This window comes from Leucopleurus acutus (assembly GCF_964270905.1).
Source record: "Leucopleurus acutus genome assembly, chromosome: 1".
Lineage (NCBI taxonomy): Eukaryota > Metazoa > Chordata > Mammalia > Artiodactyla > Delphinidae > Leucopleurus > Leucopleurus acutus.
In genome coordinates, this window is record NC_139142.1 from 196,559,204 (window position 1) to 196,586,187 (window position 26,984).

The window sequence follows — 26,984 nt, forward strand, 5'->3', positions numbered from 1 at the left end:
GCCTTTTCCATGCAGACTCTCCACAAAGTACAGAATATTTTCATTTCAATGCACGCTAAAAATGAGAGCCTTGTTCACAAATTTCATTTTAAGACTTTCCCAAAATCATAACACAGCAAAATACCACACTCACTTTCTATTAATTTCTGCCTCTCAGAAAAACCTCCTGTTCCAAACACCTGGAAAAGACCTACTCATCGTATGACACGTTAAACTCAAGTCAGTTTAATTCTAAGGGGAAAACTCTAAGGGGAAAGATATTTAAACTCTAAGGGGAAAGATATTTCCTTAATTGCTTATGAAATAGGTACCAATTTGACACACCAATTATGAAAACTAATTTATTAGAATATAAGCTTCTCGAAAGTAGGTTCAGCTAGTCAAGCATCGCTTGTAAACGTTCACAGCAATTAGGGTAAATCTTTGAACACAGGAAGGTGCCTAAGCTACTGAACGAAAACACTCGAATCCTCCGGAAACAGCAACGCCTAAGAAATTGTATTTTAATATTTAGATGTGAGTTATCTGATCTCCCTACAACAGTGCGTATTTACTTTAAAGCCTTCAATTGCAAAGTAACCAAAATCTCGCGACTGGAATAAACCAGATAAAACCAGTGAGAAAGTCACCTCAAAATTGTACTCTGACTATTTACAAGTTCCTACTTCCCTATCCGGCTGGAAAGTACCCTAAAATGGCTTCCTTGGGTTTATCAACCAAAGAAATGGAAAATCTACCGAAGCAAATAAAGAAATTTCTGTCAGTTGCATTACCCAAGCAAAAACACACAAGGCAACAGAATTTCAAAGGCAAGTGGGCTATTCAATACCTCTCATTAGGAGATGAGGGGAGATAAAACTGCTGTGTCATCCTCTAGCTCTTTCCAAAGAATATTCAGGATGCCTCGAAACAAGTCATACAGGCAACTAGATAAACAGAATTTAAACACTAAGGCCACACTACAGAAGAAACAGCCAAAGTGGGATACACCAGGGCTAATACAATTTCCAGATCTGAGTGTTAAAGGTGGTTTTGAGCTTCCTAGTGGCCAGAAACCACCCCCCCCCAAAAGTTATATACTTCTCATAGGAAAAAAAGTGGCATTTCACCTTCCTTCCCAAGAGAAAGAAAAAAATATCATGGCATTAACAACAGTCTCAAAGAAGTTCCCCACTTGGACTTTATATAAAGAACAAGGGGCAACACTGTGGCTAATATCCTATACTCATTTACCCACAAATAAAAGTGCATTGAACACATGGCTATTTTCTACTAAAAACAAAAAAAAACGTTAAAGGCCAAAGGCATAGGATTATGCCTGGCCTTGAATTCACCGGCCTTACATTCATCTTAATTCACTGAAAGGTAACGCTAACCTGATCCTCACATCTAGCCTCCCAAGATCCTGACGTCATGCCCAGATGGAGCCTAAAATAAAGTGTTCTGCAGAATGTTCTTCCCAAGTATTTCCCTCTGCCGGCATATTGAGAACACAGAAGATTCGGTTACCCTCGGTGATTAAAACCTAACGACCTCTTGGGTGGGCTTCCCTGGTGGCGCAGTGGTTAAGAATCTGCCTGCCAATGCAGGGGACACAGGTTCGATCCCTGGTCCAGGAAGATCCCACATGCCGCGGAGCAACTAAGCCCGCGAGCCACAACTACTGAGCCCGCGAGCCACAACTACCGAAGTCCACACGCCTAGAGCCCGTGCTCTGCAACAAGAGAAGCCCACGAGCAGCAATGAAGACCCAACGCAGCCAAAAATAAATTAATTAAATAAATTAAAAAAAAAAAACCTAACGACCTCTTACCCTGTGCTGCTTTGGAGGTAGGAGAGACCACCCCACCTACCGAAAGGGCACCTGGGGGTCCAGCAAAGGCCCGCCTGTGAGAACAAAGCAGTGTCTCGGTGCCGGAAACCCTGGTTTCGTGGACTTTCTATTCTGGTGATGGGGCGAGGGCAGGGGGAAGACGGGCGAGAAACGGGTGAACAGACAAGGTGTCTGCAAGCACCTGGGGGAAGAGGACACGTGAGCAGGGTAAGAGGGTCAGGGGGCTGATTCTGTAAAAAGGGTGACGAGGAAAAACAGAAAAGAGGCCAGTGTGGCTGGAGCGCATGAAGAGGAAAGCGGCTGGAAACTAGGTCTGCGAGGTGACAGGACGCGGCCAGCTCCTGATACACTCTCTCACTTGTAGCAGCGGCTGATTTAGGTCTCAGAGTTCCACGCCACCAAACGCTGTGGGAATCAACTGGCCTGAAAGATGCTGAAAGAAGTCCCCCGCCCGCCTGATAAAACCATCGGGAGGTCCCAGCGGACGTGTGACTTGGGCTCCTCTGCAGGGGTCCACCCCTGCAGGTTCTGATATCAAAGCCACTACCGTAAGGAGGCACACTTAAGGGTGTTGAGGAAGATGGTTTTAAAATTCCATGCGATGTTTGCTGAGGTTGACCGTTTCAGCTCGGGCATTCTGTTGGCGCAGTCCTGGTGACAGCAGATAAGACTCCAGGTACATTAAAATAAAACCCGGTCTCCAACCAGAGAGCATATTACAAGCATCCTGTTTGCTGCAAGTTATCCAAGGGATCCGGGTTTTCTGGGCCACTCCCAATTTCAAATACTCTTCCTTGTCAACCCCAGAAATGCATGCACAAGTTCTCAAACAATTCGCTCTGATCATGATTAAAGAATAGACGGTGACCATACCCCTAGGAGATGGATAACAGTTCCAAACACAGCACCGGAGTACTGAGGTTTATGTTATTATCAATACCCACATTTTTCAACACTGAACTGAGTGCTGCCTTATTGCAGGCACTCTGCTGGTGCACTAGCTGCATTCCGGTAAAACTCTACGAAGTGTGTACTATTATTATCCCCATTTCACTGATAAAGCTAGTAAACTGCAGGCCCCGAAGGTGGAACCAAGCAGCGTGATTCAGAGCCCACCAATTCACACTGCTTCTCTACTTAAAGAAACTGCACAGAGAAAAATACACATTAGACGGAAGTTACCCAGGCAGAGCAGGGAGGACATTTCCTTTTCCACTTAGCTAGGTCTTATTCCGCTTAGCTGGGTCTTATTTAAGATCCAGGACTCTTTGGGGAAATGTATGCAACCCAGAACCAAAAAGACTACAGGAAAAGTATCTGCTATTCATTAACCGCAAGTGACATGAAATGCAGAAGCATGGTGTGGACCACAGAACTCTGAAAACACGATGCAAACGCACTTTCCTGGGCAAGCAACCGCCCACCCGCCCACTGCCCTTTTCCATTTTAATATCCTTTCATCGAGGGGAGGTCACAAGCTGGCGGCACAGCTCTCTGTTTGTTCTAGTTTTTAAAAAAGGGGTCGCGGGATTCACTTTGTTATAAAGCAGAAACTGACACACCATTGTAAAGCAATTCTACTCTAATAAAGATGTTAAAAAAAAAAAAAGGCGGGGGTCACGGAAGTCGTGGCCTGACACAGCACCCCACCCAAATTGTAAAGACAGAGTGGGTGGGGTGCAGGAAGAAGACAGGGTCCCACCCAACCAACCTGCACATTTACTTGCCAACATCCTGCCAGCAAGGATGGGGAGAAGTTCACAGTGGAAGTAATTCACCAACAGAAGCAAAGGAAAGGAAAACACACAGACACACAAGATCGTCCACCCGCCAGAAGGGTCTTCTGTATTTCGACACGGCTGGGACCCTCTGCAGTGTATCACAAGGCCAATTCTTCTTGAGCTCCAGGGCCTGGGGATACAGTACAGGACAACACTTTCCCCTAAAAGGATCTGTTATGTTGTTGTTGGCGGTGGTGGCGTGTGCGTGTCTGTGTGTGTGTTTCAAGGCAAGTCCTTAAAAAGGATGGTTTTGAGCTCAGGAAACGTGGGAAGAAAAAGATACAAAAACAGAAGTAAACGATGCTGTTAAAAGGAACTTCGAGGTGCTCCTGCACATCTCAGATGCTGACCCACACTGAGTCTGAAACAAAGCCTGACTGCAGACGCCCAACCCTCCTCAGGTGCTGTACGAACTTTATGAAGCTGGCCCAGCACCACTCAACAGACAGCCACGCTCAGGGTCTGAAGCCAGCATCCATGCCCGACCCTGAACAGCAGCAGTGACTTAGGAAGAAGCCCTGACGCTGGGTAGGACGAGATTAGGATGACACGGTCCTGCCCTCGGAGTTTCCAATCAGAGATGGAAAAACGCAGTCCACAAGCAAGTGACCACAGAGAAATCCAAAGGTACAGAAGTACCTTCCACAGGGGCGAAGTGCAGCCGAGGCCTGCTCTCTCAGCCCGGGGCACGCAAGCCCTCGGAGTCTTTCCCCCCATCTCATCACAAACAAAGCCGTCAAACTATCTGACTGGCTAATCCTGTGCGACGGTGGTATCACTGAGCCCGTCAACTCTCTTTCCGGGGAATGAAGCTCTTGCTGGAAGGCACAGAGAATCCAGGCCAAAGGGAACCAGAAATACCTGGGGTGTGTTAGCAACAGCCTCATGACGGCACCCTGAGCCCTGCTTACCCCACCCTACCTACCTCCCCTGTCCCACGCCCCAATACCCAGACCCTCAAACAAGACCTTCAAAACCCTTCTCATCAGGATGACCATTAAAGAAGGCAAAGCATCCTACTCTTCCTCCTTTCTTCACCAACCCCTGACACCAAGGTGTTACTCAGGTGGGGCTACTGCACCCCAGGGAGCCCCAGGGAGACAGCAGGGTCTCCTGAGGAGCTCCCGGCAAACAGGTGCAATTAGAGATGCCTGCCGGTGCAGCTAGATGACTGTTTATGGCATTAGCAGATCACTGCCAAAACAGACCATCATGGAAGACAAACCAAGAGAAAAGAACGTGGAAAAACGTAATGCAGAATGTTCTTCAGAGTTCAATTAAGGAGCAACGAGGTGGTAGCCAAGCTCCCTCAGTGAGGCAGGTAATAAGCCTCGGGCTCACCATAGAACCTCACGTCAGACCAACTTCTGATCGGGATTTTTTTCATGCACACAGCAAATACTTACCTGCAACTGAGGACATGCACGAAGGGTGACTACATGATCTATCAACCAGACCAGGTCACTCTGGGTGTGGGTGAGGCTCTACTAATAGTTACTCTGGACGAAGAAGACACGTGCGTACCAAGCTCCTCCGCCAACAAACCAGGAGGGACCAGGTGGCTGCTCTCCTGCCATGCACCGTTGACCCTGGGTCCCACCGTTGACCCTGGCTGCTCTCCTGCCATGCACCGTTGACCCTGGGTCCCACCGTTGACCCTGGCTGCTCTCCTGCCATGCACCGTTGACCCTGGGTCCCGCTTGCCTGGGGGTGTAGGGCCCTCACTCAGCAATCAGTTCCTGCATTTACAGGAGCCCATGAACCGACAAATGAACAGGTGAGCGCCTTTATTCAGCACCCTTGTGGACTCCTGGCTATTGGTGACCTACTGACCTGATTCTCTCCTCCGTGGCTCAGATGCCTGACCCACAGCTTCACTCTCACTTCTGTCACATCCTCCCTACTTCACTTCCATCCTGGGCCACTGAAAACCTTCCTCCTCTACAGAACTTGTCTTTGTTTCTAAGAACCCTGCCTGCCTATAGGTCCTAAACCTCTGTTCACCCCAGCCCACTGCTATGGGCTGAGTCAAGCACCCAAGCTGACTCACAGGCACATCCACACCCTTGAGCCCAGTGGTCCCTCGTCCACTCTCCAATTAGGGTCCAGAGCTCCAGCTTTGGCCATTCATCCCCAGCTTCCTAACCCATCTCTCTATCTACCTCTGCTTATACAACGGGCTCAGCGCTTCAGGGGTAGAAGGCCCATGAGGACGGTATGGGTGAAGCAGACAGTCACTCCAAACCTGGGGCAACCTTGAATTGAGTCCTAATGGAATTGAATCATTTTGTTCTATCGGGTGGGTGAAAATAATCAGGTAGGACATCACATCCAGACACGAGTGTAAGCAGAGCAGACACAGGGAGGACACTAACATTAGTCAACACCTGCGTGCAGACACCGGCCAGGTGACTTACCTGCCTAATACTCACATTGTAGAGATGAGAAAATCTGGGCTCACAGAGGTCTACCAGACATAAGGTTCATGCTCTTTCTAGCGTGCCAAGGTCAGAACCAGCCAATGACAACAAACACTTGAAAGAAGACTTACAGGGAACGGTGATGTGCGAAGCTCTCCTCCAAAATCGTGGAAAGAACGCATACATTGATTCTTTAATTTAGAGAAATATAGTCTCATGTATTTGTTTACAGAGAAAGACATCATGTATTTATTCACACACAGGAAGTAGCTTAGCCCTAAAACTCAAAACGGGCACAACAGACAGCATCAGCAAAGAGGGTTCTCAGACATTTCAATAAACACCTCGGCTTCTGCTTATGGTATAAATAACTATTTTTAACATTTAACGTTTTTAAGAGTTTGTATTAGAACGGACAAGAACTAAGAACACACACATCAAGAAAAGAAAGTTTTTTAGGATGACAGAACTACCTGAGGTTTTTCTTTAAAACATTATTTTTTTCCTGCAATAAAATCATCGCCCACATTCCAGGATGCCGGTAACGAGGACGTTTTCTCTTTCGTTTTTGCTTTTGTTCTTTTGTGGCGTCAAGTGCCGGTCCATGGAGGTAGGTGAGGGTAGGCAAGGCAGGTCAGAGCAAAGGAAGCCTCGTGCTGAATTAGCAGTCAAGGGAAGAGAGTTCTGGTCCTAGATCTGCACTAAGGAGACTTGTAAGATGCTGGGGTCCTCAGCTTCCCTGAGCACCAGTTTCCCATACAGAGCTCCAGGTTTTGGAAGGCCTCGTCCCCCTTCCAAGCCTACAGCTTACTGAGAATGCTCCAGCACGGGCTGATTATTAAAGTGACACACTTCAGAGAAACGGCAGGGTGTGTATTTAAAAAGGACTATGAAATGAGTCATCTGTGAGTAAAACATAATTTATCTGCATTTAAAAAGTCATGTTAACCTACATGGCGGTGGTAGAGAGAACATCTACCGTCTTACCATTATTCTGAAGAGGCTATAAATAGGCAGTATTTGAAATGAATCAGCTCTGTGCCACCATCCACCGAGAAGCCCATGCATGCAGCATCTTCCAGACCATACCTGCAGGCAGCTTTGTTTCGAGCGCAAATGGAGAGGGGAAAAAAGCAGTGTTGGTAGCGCCCATCATTACAGATTCAGCTGCATGTCTGACACAGGAAGCTCATGAAGAACTGCAATTTAAAAGGATTTAAAACAAACAAATAAAAAATTCTACCTGGGCACCTATTCGGAGAGCTGCCAAGCCAACTGTGTTTGTTTTATCACAAACTGTTTAAAGTCACCCCTGGACCAGGGTACAAACCACATCCAAGTAGAGATCTCCCCGGATGTTACCAGGGTCTCCGCACTTCCCCGCTCCGTTATGTACTCAGGTGACACAGTTCATGCAGTTGAAATGCCCCCTCTCTGGCACCCACACCGGGCTCTGTGTGGGCAGCATGGGCGGAAACAAGGTGAGAGCCATGCAGGCTTCAAAACGAGAGCGTACCGCTCAACACCAACACCCTCTCCCAGTTCCAGAGGCTACTTCTCACCACCTCTGCTCCCCACCCACCACCCTTCACACCCTTGCTCCTAAAAGTAGACCTGTTCCTGCCAAGATCGCTGCCATAGGACTGCCCGTAACGTGACTGAAGGAGGAAGGTTAGAGAGAGGAGGGAGTGAAGAGGCGGCAAGAGATGCGGAGGTTCTCGCGGAAGGAACTTTTGCTCTCCAGACCTGCTGCAAGGAAATATCTTGGTGATGTTTTCAAGTACTTAAAGGATAAGTGGTGATCTTCTTTTTTTAAAGAATGATCAAAGGAATTTTTTTAAGTTCCAAAAGCTCTTTTTTTTTTTTGCGGTATGGAGGCCTCTCACTGTTGTGGCCTCTCCCGCTGCGGAGCACAGGCTCCGGACGCGCAGGCTCAGCGGCCATGGCTCACGGGCCCAGCCGCTCCGCGGCACGTGGAATCTTCCCGGACCGGGGCACGAACCCGCGTCCCCTGCATCGGCAGGTGGACTCTCAACCACTGCACCACCAGGGAAGCCCCAAAAGCTCTTTTAAATGCTAAGAATTCAAGCAAAGTTACTTATTGTTTCAACCTTTATTATAGCTAGTGCATCACTTTCCGTTGACTATATTTGCAAGATATTAGAGCTGGTGGGTTTAATATAGATCTTTAGAGTAAATGGAAAGCCATGGAAAGGCAAAGTTTATGGGCCATTAGGAATAATTCCTTTCATAAGAATAATCAAGTTAGGGCTTCCCTGGTGGCGCAGTGGTTGAGAGTCCGCCTGCCGATGCAGGGGACACGGGTTCGTGCCCCGGTCCGGGAAGATCCCACACGCCGCGGAGCGGCTGGGTCCGTGAGCCATGGCCGCTGAGCCTGCGCGTCCGGAGCCTGTGCTCCGCAACGGGAGAGGCCACAACAGTGAGAGGCCAGCGTACCACAAAAAAAAAAAAAAAAAGAATAATAAAGTTAGAATAATAATATTGATAATAAGAGGACGAGGAGGAGAAAGAGAGGAAGGAAAGAAGAAATGGCGAACGTAGAAGACAGTACCATAGGGTGGATAAACCACATTTTCTGTAGTGAATAGAGTCGTCCCTCAGTATTGGCAGGAAACTGCTTCCAGGATCCCTGTGGATACCAAAATCCACGGATGCCCAAGTTCCTTACATAAAGAATTTGCATATAACGTAAGCACATCCTCCCATACGCTTTAAATCAACTCTGGATTACTTATAATACCTAATACAATGTAAATACTATGTAAATAGTTGTACATACAATGTAGATGTTATGTAAATAATTACCAGGGCATGGCAAATTCAAGTTTTGCCTTTTGGAACTTTCCAGAATTTTTTTTTTTTTTAATCAGAAGTTGGTTGAAACCACGGATGCAGAACCCATGGGTATGGAGGGCCAACGTAGCTGAGTTCTGTGTTATCTAGGATAAATTACAGAGAGTCTCCAGGCCTCAGTGTGCTCCTCAGTAAAATACAGTCCATTAAAGTCCTGCACCATGGGATAAGGATCACAAAAACGACGCATGTAAAGCATTTAGCACGTGCTTAAGAAACATCCACGTGTCAGTGATTGTTATTCTGGGATGAGTTTTAGCTCCAACTCAACCAATAACGAGCTGTGCGGTCTTGGGCAAGCTAGTTGACACATCTGAGCGGTGGTTTATTCACCAAAAGAAATAAGGAGTCTAGATTAGATGATCCCTTGATCTCTAAGGCTTCCCCAAGCTCAAACCCTCTGTGACAATGCAGGGTAGTTTCTAATTTCAAATTCTTTTAGGTTTCTAGTTGTCACACCTTTATGATTTACTGGTCATAGCCACGATTTATTTGATACCAAGGGTCTAGTCAAGGCACAACTCCTAATCATGAGACTGTGCCTGTGGGGATCCTAGAACCGCTTTATGAAGACTGTTTGCACACTGTGGTTTCCAGGAACATGTGCTGGCAAAAGGCAGGCTTGCCTGTAACAGGAGGAATCGATATATTTCCATCCCAGGGGCCTTCAAATGTTGCGACTGTCCCCAAATCAGATTGCTACTGTAACATGTCCCAGTGGCCCCTGGCAGCCGATGGAGCACACACAAATTAAATTCATTTACTACGACCCCCCCACCCCCCAACCCCACCCCCGCCTATAAAAGAAACTCCCAATTACTTCCTGCTGGACACATTGCAATAATCCATCCTTTCTGATCTTAACAATGAAGTTGAAAGCTGCCAGCAGAGGTCCATTTCTCTTCCATCTAGGCAGAACGGAAACTCAGCTATTTCAGATTTATCATCCACCTCCTATACTTTTAAACTCATCAGTGACTTACTTCTTTTATAAGGAAAGATGAGGCATACGTGTCCTTACGTGTCAGGAAATTTTAAATGATTATTGAAGAACATAATCTATCATGGTCTATACCATCACTTGGCATTCTCACCCATAAACCCATGTCATAATCTCTTAATTTAGGTGATGGCCAAGCCCCCAAGTTAGCAAATACGGACAGAATTTAACATTGCTGCTAAACAAGACTTACAATAAAATCAACCTGGCACAGTAACATTCATAAAAGGTGATGCAAATAGCAATTAGCTCTAATGAAGTATTGAGTATTGGAAGTATTTGCTATGCTTGGATAAAGCCAAGCCAATCATTGCTTCTCTGTTAATTCTTTAGCTGTCCCTAAGCAGACACCCTGGCCAGTTTAAATCTCATCTCACACTCACTAACAGGCTCATTAAGAGAGGAGAATCAACCACCTCTAATGAAATGATCAATTCAGGCAACAGTCCTCAATGAAAGCTAACAGACCCTGGGAGAAAGGTTGATGAGGAAATTCACAATGAAAGGATCAAACTCCCAGCACATGGACCCAACGATCAACCTCAATATCACTACAAGGGAGACAACCAGACACCGTCCTGAGACGATGGGACACGAAGTGTACAACACAGCCAACAAACTAATCTTGCCCCCCTAAACCTGAACGTGAATCTATGAAAAATAATAAACAGAAACCTCATTTAAAATGGAATCAGGAAGCGAGAAGGGGGAGTATTCATGCCCTGTCACTCTATGTCAACTGCAGACCCCAAGTAAAAGAGATACCTCTGCATCTCCAACAGAAAGAAGGTTATTACTTTACCACTCAGCAGGAGGAAAGAAGGGTTTCTCCGCCTGGCAACAGCCCAGCCAATGAGAGGCTGTCACAAGTCAGCCAATGAAAAGCCACTATACTTTGAATTCCCAGTTTCCTCCAATGGACTCTTTGTTTATAACAGTCCCGGCCAAATCCTTCTCCTCTAGAAAACACTGTTCCTCTTCTCTGTTCTCTGGACTTACCTGTGGGTCGCCATAAGTTTTAGGTCCCAAATTGCGATTCTTTGCTGTTCTCAAATAAACCCATTTTGCTGGGAAAATAACTGGTTGTTTTACATCAACAAATCTAATAAAGCTTTCGTTCTAACTTTCAGGTTACAGAAATACAGAGGTTAGTGGAACACGTTTAAAGAGAAAACTCTCAGCCAAGTCCAGAATGCGGGACCGTCTACAAGACAACTGACTTGCTTCTTCCACAAGAAGCACTAAGGGAGAACAGGATGGGGCATATCAAATGCAATGTGTGAGCTTTGTTCGGACCCTGATGTGAGAAACCAACTATCAAAAGACATTTTTAAGCTAATGAGGGGTGAAATCAATGCAGGGAAGATGGGGAGTCCTACATATTCCTGGGCTGCCCCACCCCTTGCCTTCTGATGGTCTGGAACTGCAATTCAGCCACTCTCCAATTGAAAGGGCGGGGCCCGTGAGCAGAAACTGAGCCATGGATGGCTGGGCCACACCCAGCTCTGCACAGGAAGGGGAAACTCTCAGTAAGAAGATGCAGGAGATCCTCCTTGGTAGAAAAAGAGGCAGTACCTGGGGCAATCTAGAGAGGAAATGTACAGGTTCTTGAGCACAATTATAGCCAACAGGATTCTAGCAGCCTTGGGCTTCACAGGAAACCCATTCATGTAAACAGCGTAAAATCCACGCTCTGAACAGAGAAGTTAACATTTGAAGCAAGCAGGGTACCTATGAAATGGGAGAGAAGGAAGCAAGATGAACACCCAAGTGTACAGACAAAAAGATATGAAGTGTTTAAAAATCTTCTCAAAACGTTCAGATATTTGTGATGCACAAAGAACTCCTCTGCAATGGGGAGCACAAAATCCTCCAATATGGACTATACATGAATTGTTAAAACTACTGTTTAAATACAGGATTGTTACATAGAAGGGAAAATTGTATTAGCATCTAATATAATGACATAAAACACTTTGAAAAATACATGATGCCTAATTCCACCCATTAATAACAAGGTAACAGCCTTGGGAAACTTCATACCAAAAAAAACGGCACTTCTGATAAACATAATATTTAAGACCAACTCAAAAACACAAGCTCTGCCTAATGACATAATTCTGTGTTTGGAATTTGATGCCACGCTCACACCATACCTAAGGAAGCTCCTTCACTAAAGGATCACTTTAAGACATCATCCTTTCCATGTGATGATGCCCAAACTAAAACACAGTCATAAATATCCTCCTTAAAGCTACAGTTTTAGATTTACCTGCTAAGTGCCTTATTCCAACTGGGATTCCAAGCCCTTTCTGAGGCTAAGAAGTCAAAAGTTTTATCAAGGGCTTCCCTGGTGGCGCAGTGGTTGAGAGTCCGCCTGCCGATGCAGGGGACACGGGTCCGTGCCTCCGGTCCGGGAGGATCCCACATGCCGCGGAGCGGCTGGGCCCGTGAGCCATGGCCGCTGAGCCTGCGCGTCCGGAGCCTGTGCTCCGCAACGGGAGAGGCCACAACAGTGAGAGGCCCACGTACCGCAAAAAAAGTTTTATCAACAGGGTTAAGGGAATGTGGAGTCTTGAGTCTTGGCCGAGGCAAAGTTCTGCAGAGAGGAGGCCCAAATTTGATCCCAGCTCTTAGAACCTGGGGCAAGCTCCTTCATCTCTCTATGCTTACTTTCCTCATTTGTAAAACACTAACACTAATGGTACCTCCCTCACAGAACTTCTTGGAAGACCACAGAAGATAATGAATGAAACCACACCTGGCATAATCGGAAATGCTCAGGAAATGCTAGCCATCATTATGTTTCATCATCTGAAGGCCCATCTCCCTGGAAATCATTCTCATCAGCACAGAGTACCTCTTTCTGGCCAAGGCAAAAAATGTTCCTTAAGAGCAGACACGGTGTGCCACAATGAATGGACCTCAGAAACACTCTGTTAAATGAACAAAACTGGACACAAAAGGCCACATATTGTATGATTCTCTGTGTAGGAAATTTCTAGAAAAGGCATAACCTTAGACACAGAAGATCAGTGTCTGCCTGAAACTGGGGATGGAAAGAGGAATTGACTACAGAGTCTAAAACTGGACTGGGGTGATGGTGCTCAACAGTACAAATTGACTAAAAATCATGGAACTGTATGCTTGTAATGGGTGAATTGCACGGTATATAACTGATACCTCAATAAAGCTGTACTGAGAAAAAAAAAGATGTGCTTTCACAGTGCTTGCACAAGTCCTTTCTCACCAATCTATTCTGACAGCAAACTCACATATTCTGCAGAGCACAGCCAAACAGCTGAGGACGCTAGGCTCGGGCCAGGACCAGACCTGGATCCTAATCCTGACCCGGCTTAGTCCTACAGCAAACTTGTTACTTCTCTAATCCTCAGTTTCCACATCTGTGAAATGGCAACCCTAACAGTATTCATGTCAGAGCTGTTGGAGCACATCTATAATCCTCCCCCAAGTTTCCCAGATCAATAAACGGTGCCCCCTTCACCCAGGGGTTGAGGCTAAACACAGAGGTATCACTCATGACTTCTCCCCTTTCCCATATCTGCCCCAATCCATGACCAAGTCCTGAGGGTTCCATCCTCAGAATATTTCAGGTATCCATCCACCCACTTCTCACCAGCTCCACCCCAGTCCTCGGGGACTCACAGAAGCCTCCCACGGGTCCGCCTGCCTCCACTCTGGCCTCTGCAGTTACGGCTGCAGGCGGGTATTTACAAACACAAGGCTGATCTCCACCATCTCCTGCTCAGGACCCTCCCCTGGTCTCCTCCAGCCCGCAGGCCCCACCTGACGAGCACCTCTGGCCCCTGGGCCGTTATCCGCACTTGCCTCTGCACAGACGGACGGGGGTGAGGCTCACCCCTTCCCTCATTCAGAGCTCAAGTTCTCCTCAGAGGGGCCTCACCCTACTAAAAACCCCACCTCTGCCCCTGCCGGACTCCAACCCCTCCACCTCATTTCCTTCACAGCAGTGACACTGCCTGGAATCACATCATCTACGTTCTCCTTTACACTCTGTCTTCCCACTAGAAGACAAGCTCCACGCAAGCAGGATTTTGACACTGTCCCACCCACGTGCCCCAGAGTCTGGCACAGGGTCTGGCATAGAGAAAAACACGTTAAATACTTGCTGAAGGAATAAAGAACTCTCACGAAGCACTCAGCACAACACCTGCCACAAAGGAAGTGCCCAAGAACTGTTAGTTGGTAATAATAAAAATATTTATTATAATTACAGTTCACAGATCAGAATATGGAAGCCCTACGAGGTTACCTGCCTAAGCCAGGTTGCACTCTTAGTCTGACAGTCTAGTACACGTCCACGGTGCCACGTTCCACGAGCACAGAATAACTGATGCTCCCTGCCCGCCCCCAGCAGGAACGCGAAGGATACTGCGGCCAGTCCCCCTGACCATCCTGTGCCCTGCCTCCTCTCACCTGGCAAGAGTCACCTGATCCTCGAAGGGGTGGCTGGCACGCTGTTGAACCCTATGGCAGTCCCAGGAACGACAACTGATGGTCCCAAGCGTTCCAGGTAAAACGAAGGCAGGCTTCCACCTCACCTTAAGACCACTCTAAGAGGTAGGCAAGGGTGATTATCTGCATTTCATAGATGAGAAAGTAGAGAAAGAGAAATAAATGACCTGCTCGAAAACCACATGCGTACTAATTAATGGTGACCCTGGGCCCAGGATTCCGAACATTTTAGAACACTAGGCCTCCCTCTTTCCAACACACTACACTACTCTGGGCATCCGTGAAAAAAGGAAAGGAAGACAAAGAACCCTGACCACAGCTTTATCTGTTTTATTTTATTAATTTACTTTTTTCTTTTCGGTACGCGGGCCTCTCACTGCTGTGGCCTCTCCCGTTGCGGAGCACAGGCTCCGGATGCGCAGGCTCAGCGGCCATGGCTCACAGGCCCAACTGCTCCACGGCACGCGGGGTCCTCCCAGACCGGGACACGAACCCGTGTCCCCTGCATCGGCAGGCGGACTCCCAACCACTGCGCCACCAGGGAAGCCCCTATTTATTTACTTTTTAAATTTATTTATTTATTTATTTATTGGCTGCATTGGGTCTTCGTTGCTGCACTTGGGGTTTCTCTAGTTGCGGTGAGCGGGGGCTACACATCGTTGTGGTGTGCGGGCTTCTCACAGCAGTGGCTTCTCTTGTTGCAGAGCATGGGCTCTACGCACGCACTCTTCAGTAATTGTGGCAGCTGGGCTCAGTACTTGTGGCTCACGGGCTCTAGAGTGCAGGCTCGGTAGTTGTGGCACACGGGCTTAGTTGCTCCATGGCATGTGGGATCTTCCCGGACCAGGGCTCGAACCCGTGTGCCCTGCATTGGCAGGCGGATTCTTAACCACCACACCACCAGGGAAGTCCCGCTTTATCTATTTTAAATGACATTAAGTTGTAAGGGAAAAGAACATTCTAAAGAAAGTCCTTCTATATATACATATTCACAATGATACTCTTAACCTCCTCCAGCACAGGGGAATTTTCGTACCTCTCCATTAGACATCCAGAAACAACGTCTGATTATTTATACAGTGGGAGTTTGTAAGAGCACTGCATGGTTTTGTAAACTCATGAGCATGGATCAGGCCCAGATGCCTCAAAAACCTGGATACAACGTGAGTTTTAATCTGAACGCTCAGAGTGCGCTCTGTGTTACATATATACTAATAACGACACAGAAAAGCTGACACCACAGGATCACGGCCTCTCTCCTGGACACTTGGTTACGTCGCTTTATGAAGGATGCCAGAACCTGTGTCCAAGAATAGAATGAAACATGCCATTTCGGATAGCAAAGCCAGGATCTCTAAAACCCTCCTGAAGGCGTGAAGGCATCCTGAAAGGTCAGATAAAGAGAGAAGGGAGAAGCCCCTCGTCCTCTGCCACCCCGCACCAGTGTCCCTCATCGGCATCTTGGCATCAACACTGTTATCAAAAATCTGTGGGCGACAAAGCAAAAGCCTAAACGCCTCTGGCCGGCCACGCTCAGGGACCATGTGTTTGGGGCTTCAGGCCCTCGGAGGTAGATTTTACAAAGTTCATCTCACAAACAAGAGCACTAAAGCCCCCGGGGGCTCTGTGACTTGTGGGGGTCACAGAGCCGGGGCCTGGTACTAACTCAGACACACCTGGTTTCAAAGCTCCAAACTGTATGGCACATTCGTTAACACGCCCCGTTCCCCAACCCCACCTCTTCCGCCCAGGGCTGGCACTGAACAGGGCCGTAGAGGCTCCACTATCACACACTTGGCATTGACAACAGAAAGGAGAACAGAGAACGAGGCGAGAAAAATCCTCCAGACAACGCGCACCTACCACCCACCAGGATGCGGACAGCTGGTCTACCTGCACTTTTTCTATCCTCTGCCTAGGCTCTGCAATTCCCCATTTAAGATTTCTCCGTGTAACAACTGCTAAGGATTTATAATTCAGTAGCATGACCAGGAATAGCACTGAGGACAGCCCAGAATCACATTGTTTCATGGCTCTAAGGGTGGAGGGAGCTTTTCTTCACACCACAAAACTCTAAGGCTATGCGGTGGGTAGGGAAAATTACTGTCACCAAAGTACGCGTCCCTCCCACCTCTCCCCAGGCACACACAACACAGACCACAGCTACTGCTTTACAACCGCTCTGACCAGCTGCTTGGCCTTAAATGAGATCCTTGGAAGGATGGGACTGCTAAAGAGTCCACCTTGTGTTAAAGCAGCAGGCCTTCCTTTTTCTCCATTGCTCTCCATTTTCCTTCCTACAGTTCACCTGAGTCTGGAAAACATTCTTAAATAAGTCTTCCCACGATTTCCCCACAGCCCCCTCTTATCTTTTCATTTGTAACAGAACCTGGGGTGGGCGCGCCATGTCCCCATCACAGCTGGCTTCCCAGGGCCACCGGCTGGCAGGTTTACCTTCAGCGAGAACACGCAAACAAGACTACAATTTCCCAGTCCCTCCTCAATTCTGCCCTATAAAGCGTCCCAACCCCTCAGCCGAATTCTAAACACAACCGAACAGTCCTGCAAATCTCTTCCGCCAAGCCCCTACACCTTGCTCTTAAACTGATCAGCCCCGAGCAAATCACACTCGGTGCACTCCACGCCTCTCGCCCTACCCTTCACCTTAGAGTCAGAAGCCCAGTCCCGCAGCCTTAGGTGGGATTTCCATCATTCTTGCTGAGATGCCTTAATTCACAAAGTGCTACCTTCCCTTCACAGCTCTTAATATCATGGTCATCACACAATGTCTGTGTAACTCATGCAATTCTTTAAATATCTTCCTCCCCTGCCCTGCCATGTGGACAGGGACCCCCTGGGACTAGTCAACTGCGGTATGCCCGATGCAAGGGCAGTGCGGGCACACGGGAAGCAATAAGGAAATGTCTGTTCAATGAAGGAATGAATAGAAAACAAAGCTTCCCCCAGCAGCCTCAAAAATAACCACTCGACGATTTACCAGGACTAAGTGGCAGCTGGCCAATCACTTTCTTTCTTTTACTGATGGGGTCTAGGAATCAGCAGCATCAGATGCGGTGGAAAGCATCGACTCCTTTTCAGCGGAGCTCCCTAGGTACTGAGTGTAAGGAAAAGTTTAAAGTTCAGACGGATGGGGCCCAGTACCTCTTGCACAAGAAGGAAAAGGGGAGAAACTGGTCTGCTTCACAAAGGAAAAGCAAAACAAGGCCAAGCTTAAACAAGGAAATTACACACAAAAAAAACGCAGGGAAGTCTCATCATCAGGTCATCCCAGCACTAAGTGGCCCGGAGCTGCGCACACGGACTCCTTAGCTGCACAGAGCTTTCCCTACATGACATGAGCCCAACGTGAGATGCAAAAACGGGTCAGTGCTCACAGCTACTTTCTCCAGACTTAAAGAAGGCTGACAAGTCAATATCTCAAGATATCCGGGGACTTCTAAAAATGCCTAAAATCTAGACCTCACCCAACCAAACCTCCTGGCCCCTTTTCTCCAAACATTTGCACAGAGAATTCTGGAGGGAAGGGGCAGATGGGGCATTAAGAATATGAAGCTATATTACTAACCTACTATGTCCCCTCTTTTTGGAGAAAAGTTTTCCATGCCTTAACCACTCCCCCCCCAAAAATCTTTAAAAGTCTTTTCCACCTTTACATGTGGCATTAAATAGCTAGTGGGAAGCAGCCGCATAGCACAGGGAGATCAGCTCGGTGCTTTGTGACCACCTAGATGGGTGGGATAGGGAAGGTGGGAGGGAGACGCAAGAGGGAGGGGATATGGGGATATATGTACGCATATAGCTGATTCACTCTGTGATACAGCAGAAACTAACACACCATTGTAAAGCAATTATACTCAAATAAAGATGTTTAAAAAAAAAAAAAGTAATAGGAAGGAAGCGAGAGAGGGAGGGAGGGAGGGAGGGAGGGAGGGTGGACAGCATCCATCCTACCACTTACAGTTCAGGACCCGGATCTCTCAGAGCACTTCTCTCAAGCACAAACCAAGTCTGCTTCTAAACATCCCAGGAATGGAATCTCCAGGCAACAGGGACAGGTGTCTGGCCATCACAAAGAGCCATACGAGTCTGTAACCCTGGACCACTCCCAAACTTTTCTCTCCACCCTGCGAGGCAGCAGAACTTTTAAGAGCAAAACAGCTCAACTCTAACCTCACGTCCAGCTTGGCTGTGCTGCTCAGACTGTTCAAGGTCATAGCAGGGTTGAAAAATGAGATTGAGAGATTCTGATGGCCCCTATTTTAGTTTCTTTTGACTTATGGTTGGAGAGGGTGCCATTATTACAGCAGATTAAACACTTTACACAGTCACTCACAGGTCACTGCCGTTGACCCTGCATATCCACAGGGTACTGGTTCCAGGACCCCCGAGGATACCTAAATCCGCAGATGCTCAAGTCCCTGATATAAAATGGTGCAGTAAAATGAATACAGTCGGCCCTCTGTGTCCGTGGGTTTGGCACCTGCGGATTCGATCCTTGGTTGTTTGAATGTGGGGATGTGAAACTTGGGGATACGGAGGGCTGACTGTACTGCACCATAACCCGTCCAAGCACACTCACAGATTAAGGAGCCCCACGTTAGAAACAGGAACAAAGATTGCACCTGACAGTACATAACCACAACTTCCTCCTTGTAAATTCTTCTGATTTCAAAAAGTATTGCATCATCCTAGTGATCAATCTAGTACTTATAACAGTTGTCTCCAAAACCTCTTTTTAACTTTGCATATTGGAGAAATTAAATGTCGGAACATTTTACAAGTGGAAAATAAAAGTATGTAATGACAAAAGCATTCAGTGGCTAAATCTGGGGTGGAACAATGTGTTTTTTGTTTTTGTTTTTTCACAGAACACGGCACGGCACGTGGCGCAAGGTCTTTTAGAAGCAAGCAAGTCACCAGCTACAAAACCATGGCTATTCCTTGTTCTACAAAGAGTTCCTTTCCATCACATATTTCTCATGGATCTCAGAACACAATTTTATTTTTTTGAATATGTTAAAAGCCAAAAGGTTGACTTTTATTTAAAAAAAAAGCCAATCTGAAACTACTCCTGAAATCCAAAGAATATAGTACATTAAACGCTTCTATCTGTCCGTTCTTCCCTGTTAAGTGGAACTTGCATTGTTTTTTCTCTTTCTTCCCTCCCCCTTCTGTATAGGTGGTTATCTTCAAGGCTATGAGGAAATACACTTCAAAGGACTTGTTGGCAAAACACTGCTGTAGACTACGGTTATTAGAGATTGTGTTTTAGACCGATAAGAGTGGTAAAGATTAATAATCAGTAACTCCCTGATTTATTCATTCACACACATGCATTTCCACACCATGGCTGCCAAGCCATAAATGAAGCAAAGATGCCTTTATCCGCCGGGTATGTTTGGGTGGTTTGGTACATGAGTCACTTTTTTTTCCCCTCTATTTCTTTTCAATTTTTTAATAAATATATATAATTTTATACTTAAAAGTTTTAAACTGGAAAAGACTAGCACTAAGAAATCTTCTCTAGACAAGCCCTCCAGATACTATTTCAACTTAAAGCAACTTGGACAGCTAAAATCTCCAAAGTGATGGAGAGGGCACATGGCCGGCGGAGAAACTAAGTACCTGTTAGCAAGAAATCCTCAAGTTAAAAATATAAAGTCTAACAGGCCGCATTCCGGTTTTCTGTATTTATCTTGAATATCAAACTCATTTTCATTAAATAACTTTGCTCTACTGTCATTAAGTCAAGTCTTTTCAAGGAAGGAAAGGTATGGTATCTTGCCGCAGAGAAAAAGATACCGCATTTATCCTCTGCGGGATTCCGCTTCGCATTTCAGAGGGACTGTTACCATCCCCTACACAGCAAGTCAAAACTTGGCCAGACGCATCCACGCCATCCCCGAGGGACCTGAAGATGCTTGAGGAGAAGTTAAGAGAACCAAAATTTTAGGACTCCTTGGGGGCAGACGCCACCCAACATACTGGGTTCACTGGAGTAGCGGGAGCGGAGAAGAGGCAAAAATAGAAAAGTTACTTGCAGACTGTTTGGAAACGGTGCCCCGGTCACCTTTAAACTAGCGGCGCAAAGCCCCCACGGCCCCTCCTCTGTTTGCCCAGGAGGAGGAGGCTCCGCGGCGGCCGGGGCTGCAGGGGGCGAGCCGGGCGCCCAGGGCTCGGCATCTGGCCGCGCGCGGCGCACCCGGTGGGCAGCGCATCCCCGCTCCAGGCAGGGTCTCTCCATTTTCAGGGCCGAGGAAGCAACAATAAGCCGAGCGGAGCGGCCGCTCAAGCTCGCCTCCCTCGCGGCGCCCACCCCCCCATCCCCTGCACTCCCGAGCCTCGGGTACCCCCGCGCGCGACCCCTGCCACGCCCCGACCCCGCACCCCGGGCTCGTCCCCGGCACGGCGCGGGGTGGCCCGGGCTCCCCGCACGCCCACCGCCCGGCGCGCCGTCCTCCAGCGCACGCAGGGACCCCCGCCCAGCGCCGGCCACGGGGAGGGGAAGCCCGGCGGCCCTTCCCGCCCGGGGTACCCTCGCGTCAGGGGTCGGAGCCGGGCGGCCGACCGGCCGGCCGCGCAGTGGCCCCGGCGGGCACCCCGCCTCCCCCGCGCTCCCAGTCTTTGTGTGCAAAGTAAGTGCGGTAAGCGAACCCACCTCGGCGCGCGCACAAAGGCGCGCGGCTCCCTCCGCGGCGCTCGCTCCGGGCGGCCGCGGCGGCGCCCAGCGGCCCGGCGGCTCTGGGCGTCCGGGAGGCGGCGCGGGCGGCGGCTCCGACTGCGGCTCCGACGGCGGCGGCGGCGGCGGCACGGCCAGTCCGGCGCAGAGAAGCTCTTTCACACCCCGCGGCCCCGCGCGTCCGAATTAAGCGGCGAGGCTGGGCGGAGCTAGGCTGCTGAGGCCACGCCCCGGACACGCCCCGTCGCGCTGGCTGCAGCTCGGCGCTCCGGACCGCGGCCCGCGGGGACTGCGCCGGGAAAAAGTCTGTCAGTTTGATTCCTGGAGGTTTTCGTTCTGTGGTTTTAGTTTGGTTGGCTTCGGAATCTCTCAAAGCAGAGGGAATATTGGAAGAAAAAAACTGAGTGTCACCGGATGAGAGAGAGAGAAATGGGAAATTAAAGGTGACAGGCGCCCGTTTGCGAGGCCCACAATCAAAGATCTCTCTCTGTGTCTGTCTGTCTGTCTGTCTCTCTCTCTCTCTCTCTCTCTCACACACACACACACACACACACACACACGACCGCAAGTATTCGGGACTGTTTGGTTGGTGGGTGTCTGGCCTCCATCGCCACTCCACTCCTGTGACATTCAGAGAGACTGTCCCCATTGAAATTCTGCCAACACGTCACCGAAGAAAACTCAGAGGGACACGGAATCAGATGTACTGTCCAGCCAGAGCCTGAAACCCAGTGACCTGGGAATTTGCTCAGACTCCTGCCCCTCGCCCTCGCTCTTCAAAGGGTAATTGGAGATTTAAACTTATGCGAAGGGGCTTTACTGGTGGCGCAGTGGTTGAGAGTCCGCCTGCCGATGCGGGGAACGCTGGTTCGTGCCCCGGTTCGCGAAGACCTTACATGCCGCGGAGCACATGGGCCCGTGGGCCTATGGCCGCTGAGCCTGCGCGTTCGGAGCCTGTGCTCCGCGACGGGAGAGGCCGCAACAGTGAGAGGCCCGCGTACGGCAAAAAAAAAAAAAAAAAAAAAAAAAAAAAAAACTTATGCGAAGGAGAAAAGGGTTTGTTTTTTTCCCTCTCGGATTTTCGTTTTTCTCAGCTCCCTTACAGCAAATCGCTTCTCTGCCCAACCCCGAGACTCTTAGATTACAATCTACGTGAATCACAGCAGGTAAAAAAATGGGAGATATGTTTCAGAGTAACAAACAATAAAGACAGCAGGTAATGGATTTTAGAGCAAAAGCTTTTGAATTTTCTTGGCAACAGATGAATAAGGGCTTATTTACTGGGAAGCTTTTCTGACTGAAACAGCTTGGGTCACAATCACACAGAAAAGTCATATCAATTATGGATTTTGGTAAACCAATTACTCCAAAAATGCTGGAAAGTCACAGTACTTCAAGAGCCTGGTCATCCCTAGGCCTTGAAGCCCACTGAGGGGTGGGGTCACCTGCCAGAGAATTTAGAGAGATGGGCTCCTTCCCAGCCCAAGAAATTGACCTGTGTGAACTTTATCCACGGTGTTTCCCGCAAGTCTTACTTCCCTCCCATTCTTGGGTTATGTTGGTTCTGTTCTTGACAATGGATACACCAGTCACTAAACCAGAACCTGGGATCCAGCCTAGATTTTGCCCTCACTCCCCACAGGGGAGACAATTCCAAGTCCTGCACGTTCTGTGTGACGGCTTGATAGCCCTTCCGGTCCCCATCCGACTGGCTCTGCCCCAGCTGGCCTTTGGGGTCTGTCAACACACTGCGGCGGTAGCCCCCCAGCTGTCCCCAGACCCCAATCTCACATATGCTTTTCCTCCAAACTGCTTCCCCAGTGAACATTCCACTTGCACATCTGCTCTCAAAACCCTTTAAGGGATGCCCAATCCCTACCACATGGCCAAGTTCAAGCTCCTTTGTACGGTACCCTGTAGAGCAGCATACCTCTTGATATCACCTTGACGACTTCCCTAGGCTCTTGCTGTATCCCCCAAACAAACACCCATGGTGCCACTCAGCCAGAGTGTTGTATTTGCTAAACGGCCCTGTTTTGTGACTCTGAGGACTGGATGAAAGAATCTGTCACCTGTTAGGCTTTTCTACGCCTCCCTTCTACCCAGCACACCTTCATACCCCCCCTACCCCCAAGAGCTTCTCTCCTGTCTGAGATCCAAGTTGCTCTGAGAAGACTTGCTGACCTGCTCAAACTGAATGGACCTTTTCTGCCCTTCCCATACCTAGCACGGCCTTATAACTAGTGCACTGTATTATAAATATGTGCTCTTGGGGCTTCCCTGGTGGTGCAGTGGTTGAGAGTCCGCCTGCCAATGCAAGGGACACGGGTTCGTGCCCCGGTCCAGGAGGATTCCACGGGCCGCGGAGCGGCTGGGACCGTGAGCCATGGCCACTGAGCCTGTGCATCCGGAGCCTGTGCTCCGCAACGGGAGAAGCCACAACAGTGAGAGGCCCACATACCACACACACACACACACAAAAAAGTGCTCTCCTTGAGCAGAGTTTATACTTGATAGATACACATATCTTTACATCCTCCTGCCTAACCCAGTATCTGGCAAATAAGAAATGTTAGGGACTGAATTGTGTCTTCCCCAAATTCATGTGTTGAAACCCTAACCCCCAATGTGACTGTATTTGGAGATGGGGCCTTTAGGGAGGTAATTAAGGTTAAATGAGGTCATGAGGTTGGGGACCTAATCCAGTAGGACTGGTGACCTCATAAGAAGAGGAAGAGATACCAGAGATCTGTCTCTCTGTGCACACAAGGAGGCCATGTGAGGACACAGCTAGAAGGTAGTCATCTGCAAGCCAGGAAGAGGCCTCACCAGAAACCAACACTGCTGACACCTTGATCTTGGACTTCCATCCTCCAAAACTGTGAGAAGATAAATGACTGTTGTTTAAGCCACTGTTATGGCAGCTCAGCAGACTAATAAAGAAGCATGCATTAGATTCTAGACTCTTAACACTAGAAAAGCATGGACCCACTAGTGAGCCTATAATGTACCCCCCCTCAAAGCAGCCTGGACAAACTACTATGATGCCAGGGCAGTGGACAGAGTGTCTAGACGTGATAAGTGACCACACAGCATTTTCCCTGCCCTGGTGAGAAACAGCTTATTCCATAGACTGAGGTATTAATGCCCAAGGATCTCAGCCTTGGCCTTACCTTTGTATCAGGAACCATTATTTCTTTTAAAGCAAAAACAAAAAAGTACGTCAAATATTTACTTTGAACTTCTTGAATCAAAGCTTTATTAAAAGACAGGATGCCAACACCCATTCATTAAGTCTACTGTTTGGGGCTTGTATTTCACATTCCTGAGAATCTTAGGGGGATTTTAATCCAGGCAGGATCAAGTATCCAATTTGGCTTGGGGCCCCTGGAGTCACTGTGGGTGGACTCCGGAAATAAGAACTTAAAGATTATGGACCAGAGTGATATTTGTACTTGTATCCGCAGCCTCTATCAACAGTGCCTGGACCACTGATAGATGTTTGTCCAATAAATAAGCCTGGATTTTCAGGGCACAGCTAGACCTCCCAGGAGTATGTCAGGTGACACCTAACTCTCAGCCTGAATCTGATGTCCTGTAGATTCCATATTCTGGATGTGGACAGAATCCCAGGAAGGTCAGGTGAGCCCGTGGCACCTCCTTGGGTTTCTACTATTGGGCTGACACACTTCCCCAGGTATATAGAGGCCCTTTGCTCACTTTCTCCACATACAAAACAAAGAAAATGCTCCCCTGAGTGGTTTTGAGTCCTTTAACCAATCACTGGTGATAGATTCTCTAATCGTACTTTACGGCAAAACATACATAATAATTTTCCACCTTATAACACTTACCCGCAAGACCACCCATACACTCAACTTTAACCTCATCCTCTTGCTTTGACATAGGGGGCCTTTTAAATTCATTCCTAAGGAAAAGTGAGGAAAGCAGAGATGAACATGTGGGGACATAAAGTGGAACAAAGCAAATCAACTTGGAATGAGATATGTTGTCCTTTATCTCCCACTTGGTCATTTTCCTTATACACAATCTTGAAAGAGTTGCTTTATGCCCGAACCATCATCCTGCAGAACTCCAAACGGATGAGAAAGGCTTAACATTGCCCTAGAGGAGGGAAATTTATTTTTATATGTATACTGTTCTGTATCTTAAATTTTGCACTGTGTCCGTGACCATTTGAATAATCCATTCAAAAAGACCATTTGAATAATCCATTCAAAAAGAAATAAAGTCTTAATTTTCAATTCCTATTTTTAAAGTCATGTTGTTTAACATCTGTATCAGCTATCTATTAATGCATAACACATCACATCAAAACATAGTGGCTTAACATAAGAATGAATGATTTGCTCACAGTGCTGTGGGTTGGCAATTTGAATGAGGCTCAGCTGGGATACCTTGTTTTTGCTCTGCTTTCTGTTCTCTTTGGCTCTACCATGCGTTTGGCTGTCACTGGGAAGTTGGCTAGGGAACAGCTTGTCCTGAGTGGCCTCAAAGTCCAGATGTTGACAGGAGCTGTCTGCTTGGGTCCCTCAGGTGCAGGCTCACGGTGACTTCCTCCCGGGGCAGCTGGTCCAAGAGGGTGAAAGAGGAAGCCATCAGGCCTCTCGAGGTCTAACCTCAAGGTCATCCTGCTACATTCTGTCATTCGAAAATATCACAGACCTAGCCCAAATCCAAGGTTTGGGGGCTCCACCCCTTGATGGCAAAGTGGTGGTCATATTTCAAAGGGACCTGAGTACAAGGATGCTATGTACGATTGGAGGAGTTGTTGTAGCCATCTTTGCAAATAATCTTCCCCTGCATCAGAGTTAAGGAACTCCAGCATGGAGGGTAGCTGTGACAGGTGATAGCAGTCGTCTCAAGGGAAATCCTGATTATAAACCAGCCAAAACCTTTTGCAATTAAACATAAAACCCATAACAGATTCAACAAATTGCTACTGGTCTCACGTCCTGAACTGAGAGATTAAAGTATGTATGTGATTTCTGCTTTTTTGCTTCTGGTTTCATATAAGAATGAGAGGCGGGGAGGAAAGGACAAAGGCTTTAGGACGCTAAAGAAGCTAAGGTTGACCAGGTTCTAAATCAGTGTATTAGTTATCTGTTGCTGCATAACTAATTACCACAGAATTAGCCCACATATATTAGCTCATCACAGCTTTAGTCAGGCACGGCCTGGATGGATTCTCGACCCAAGGTCCCACAAAGCAGAAATCAAGATGTTGGCAGGACTCATGGCTCACTTCATCGGGAGCTCAAGGTCCTGTTGGCAGAATTCAGTTCCTTGTGGTTGTAGGACTGAGGTTCCCATCTTCCTTTGGCTGAACTGGGAGGCACTCTCAGCTCTTAAAAGCTGCCCACATACCTTACTAATGAGGCCTTTTCCATCATCTAGTGAGCAAGCACCCAGCAAATCCTTTGGTGCTTCTAATCTCTGCCCCCCTTCATCTCCACCCACATCCGTCTCTGCCTCTAGACTCAGATTTAGCGTGCTCATGTGATTAGGCCAGGCCCACCCAGATCGTCTCCCAATCTTAAGGTCAACTGATTTGAGACCTTCCTTTGAGTTGCAGAATCCCTTCCCAGCAGTACCTAGATTGGTGTATAACTGAGTAACTGGGAGAAGGTGTGTGTATACCAGGGGACAGAATTCTGCCCATACAATCCAGAATATAAATAGATGGACTGATAGGCAGATGGACAGATGTTCTTTAGTATAAAACTTACAGATGTGAGGGCGGACAGAAGATGGAGGCCTTGGGGAGGTATCACACACGAGCTCATCAGCTACTTAGGTAAACCAGAAGCCAGGCCTAAGAAGGAATCCCAGTTAGGTTAATAAGCTAGCTCCCACA

The 26,984-nt window shown here is 47.9% G+C and overlaps 1 protein-coding gene across 2 annotated transcripts in view; it reads right to left on the reverse strand.

Moving 5' to 3' along the window:
* The window catches only part of FAM107B (family with sequence similarity 107 member B), an 86,820-nt gene extending 65,565 nt beyond the window's left edge, over positions 1-21,255 (reverse strand). The window contains exon 1 of one of the 2 annotated variants that reach the window (XM_082848535.1): positions 21,086-21,255. The gene's annotated coding sequence lies outside the window, so the exon portion shown is untranslated. The remainder of the gene's footprint in view (positions 1-21,085) is intronic. The other variant, XM_082848534.1, reaches the window with a different exon arrangement.
* Positions 21,256-26,984: the final 5,729 nt, after the last annotated feature.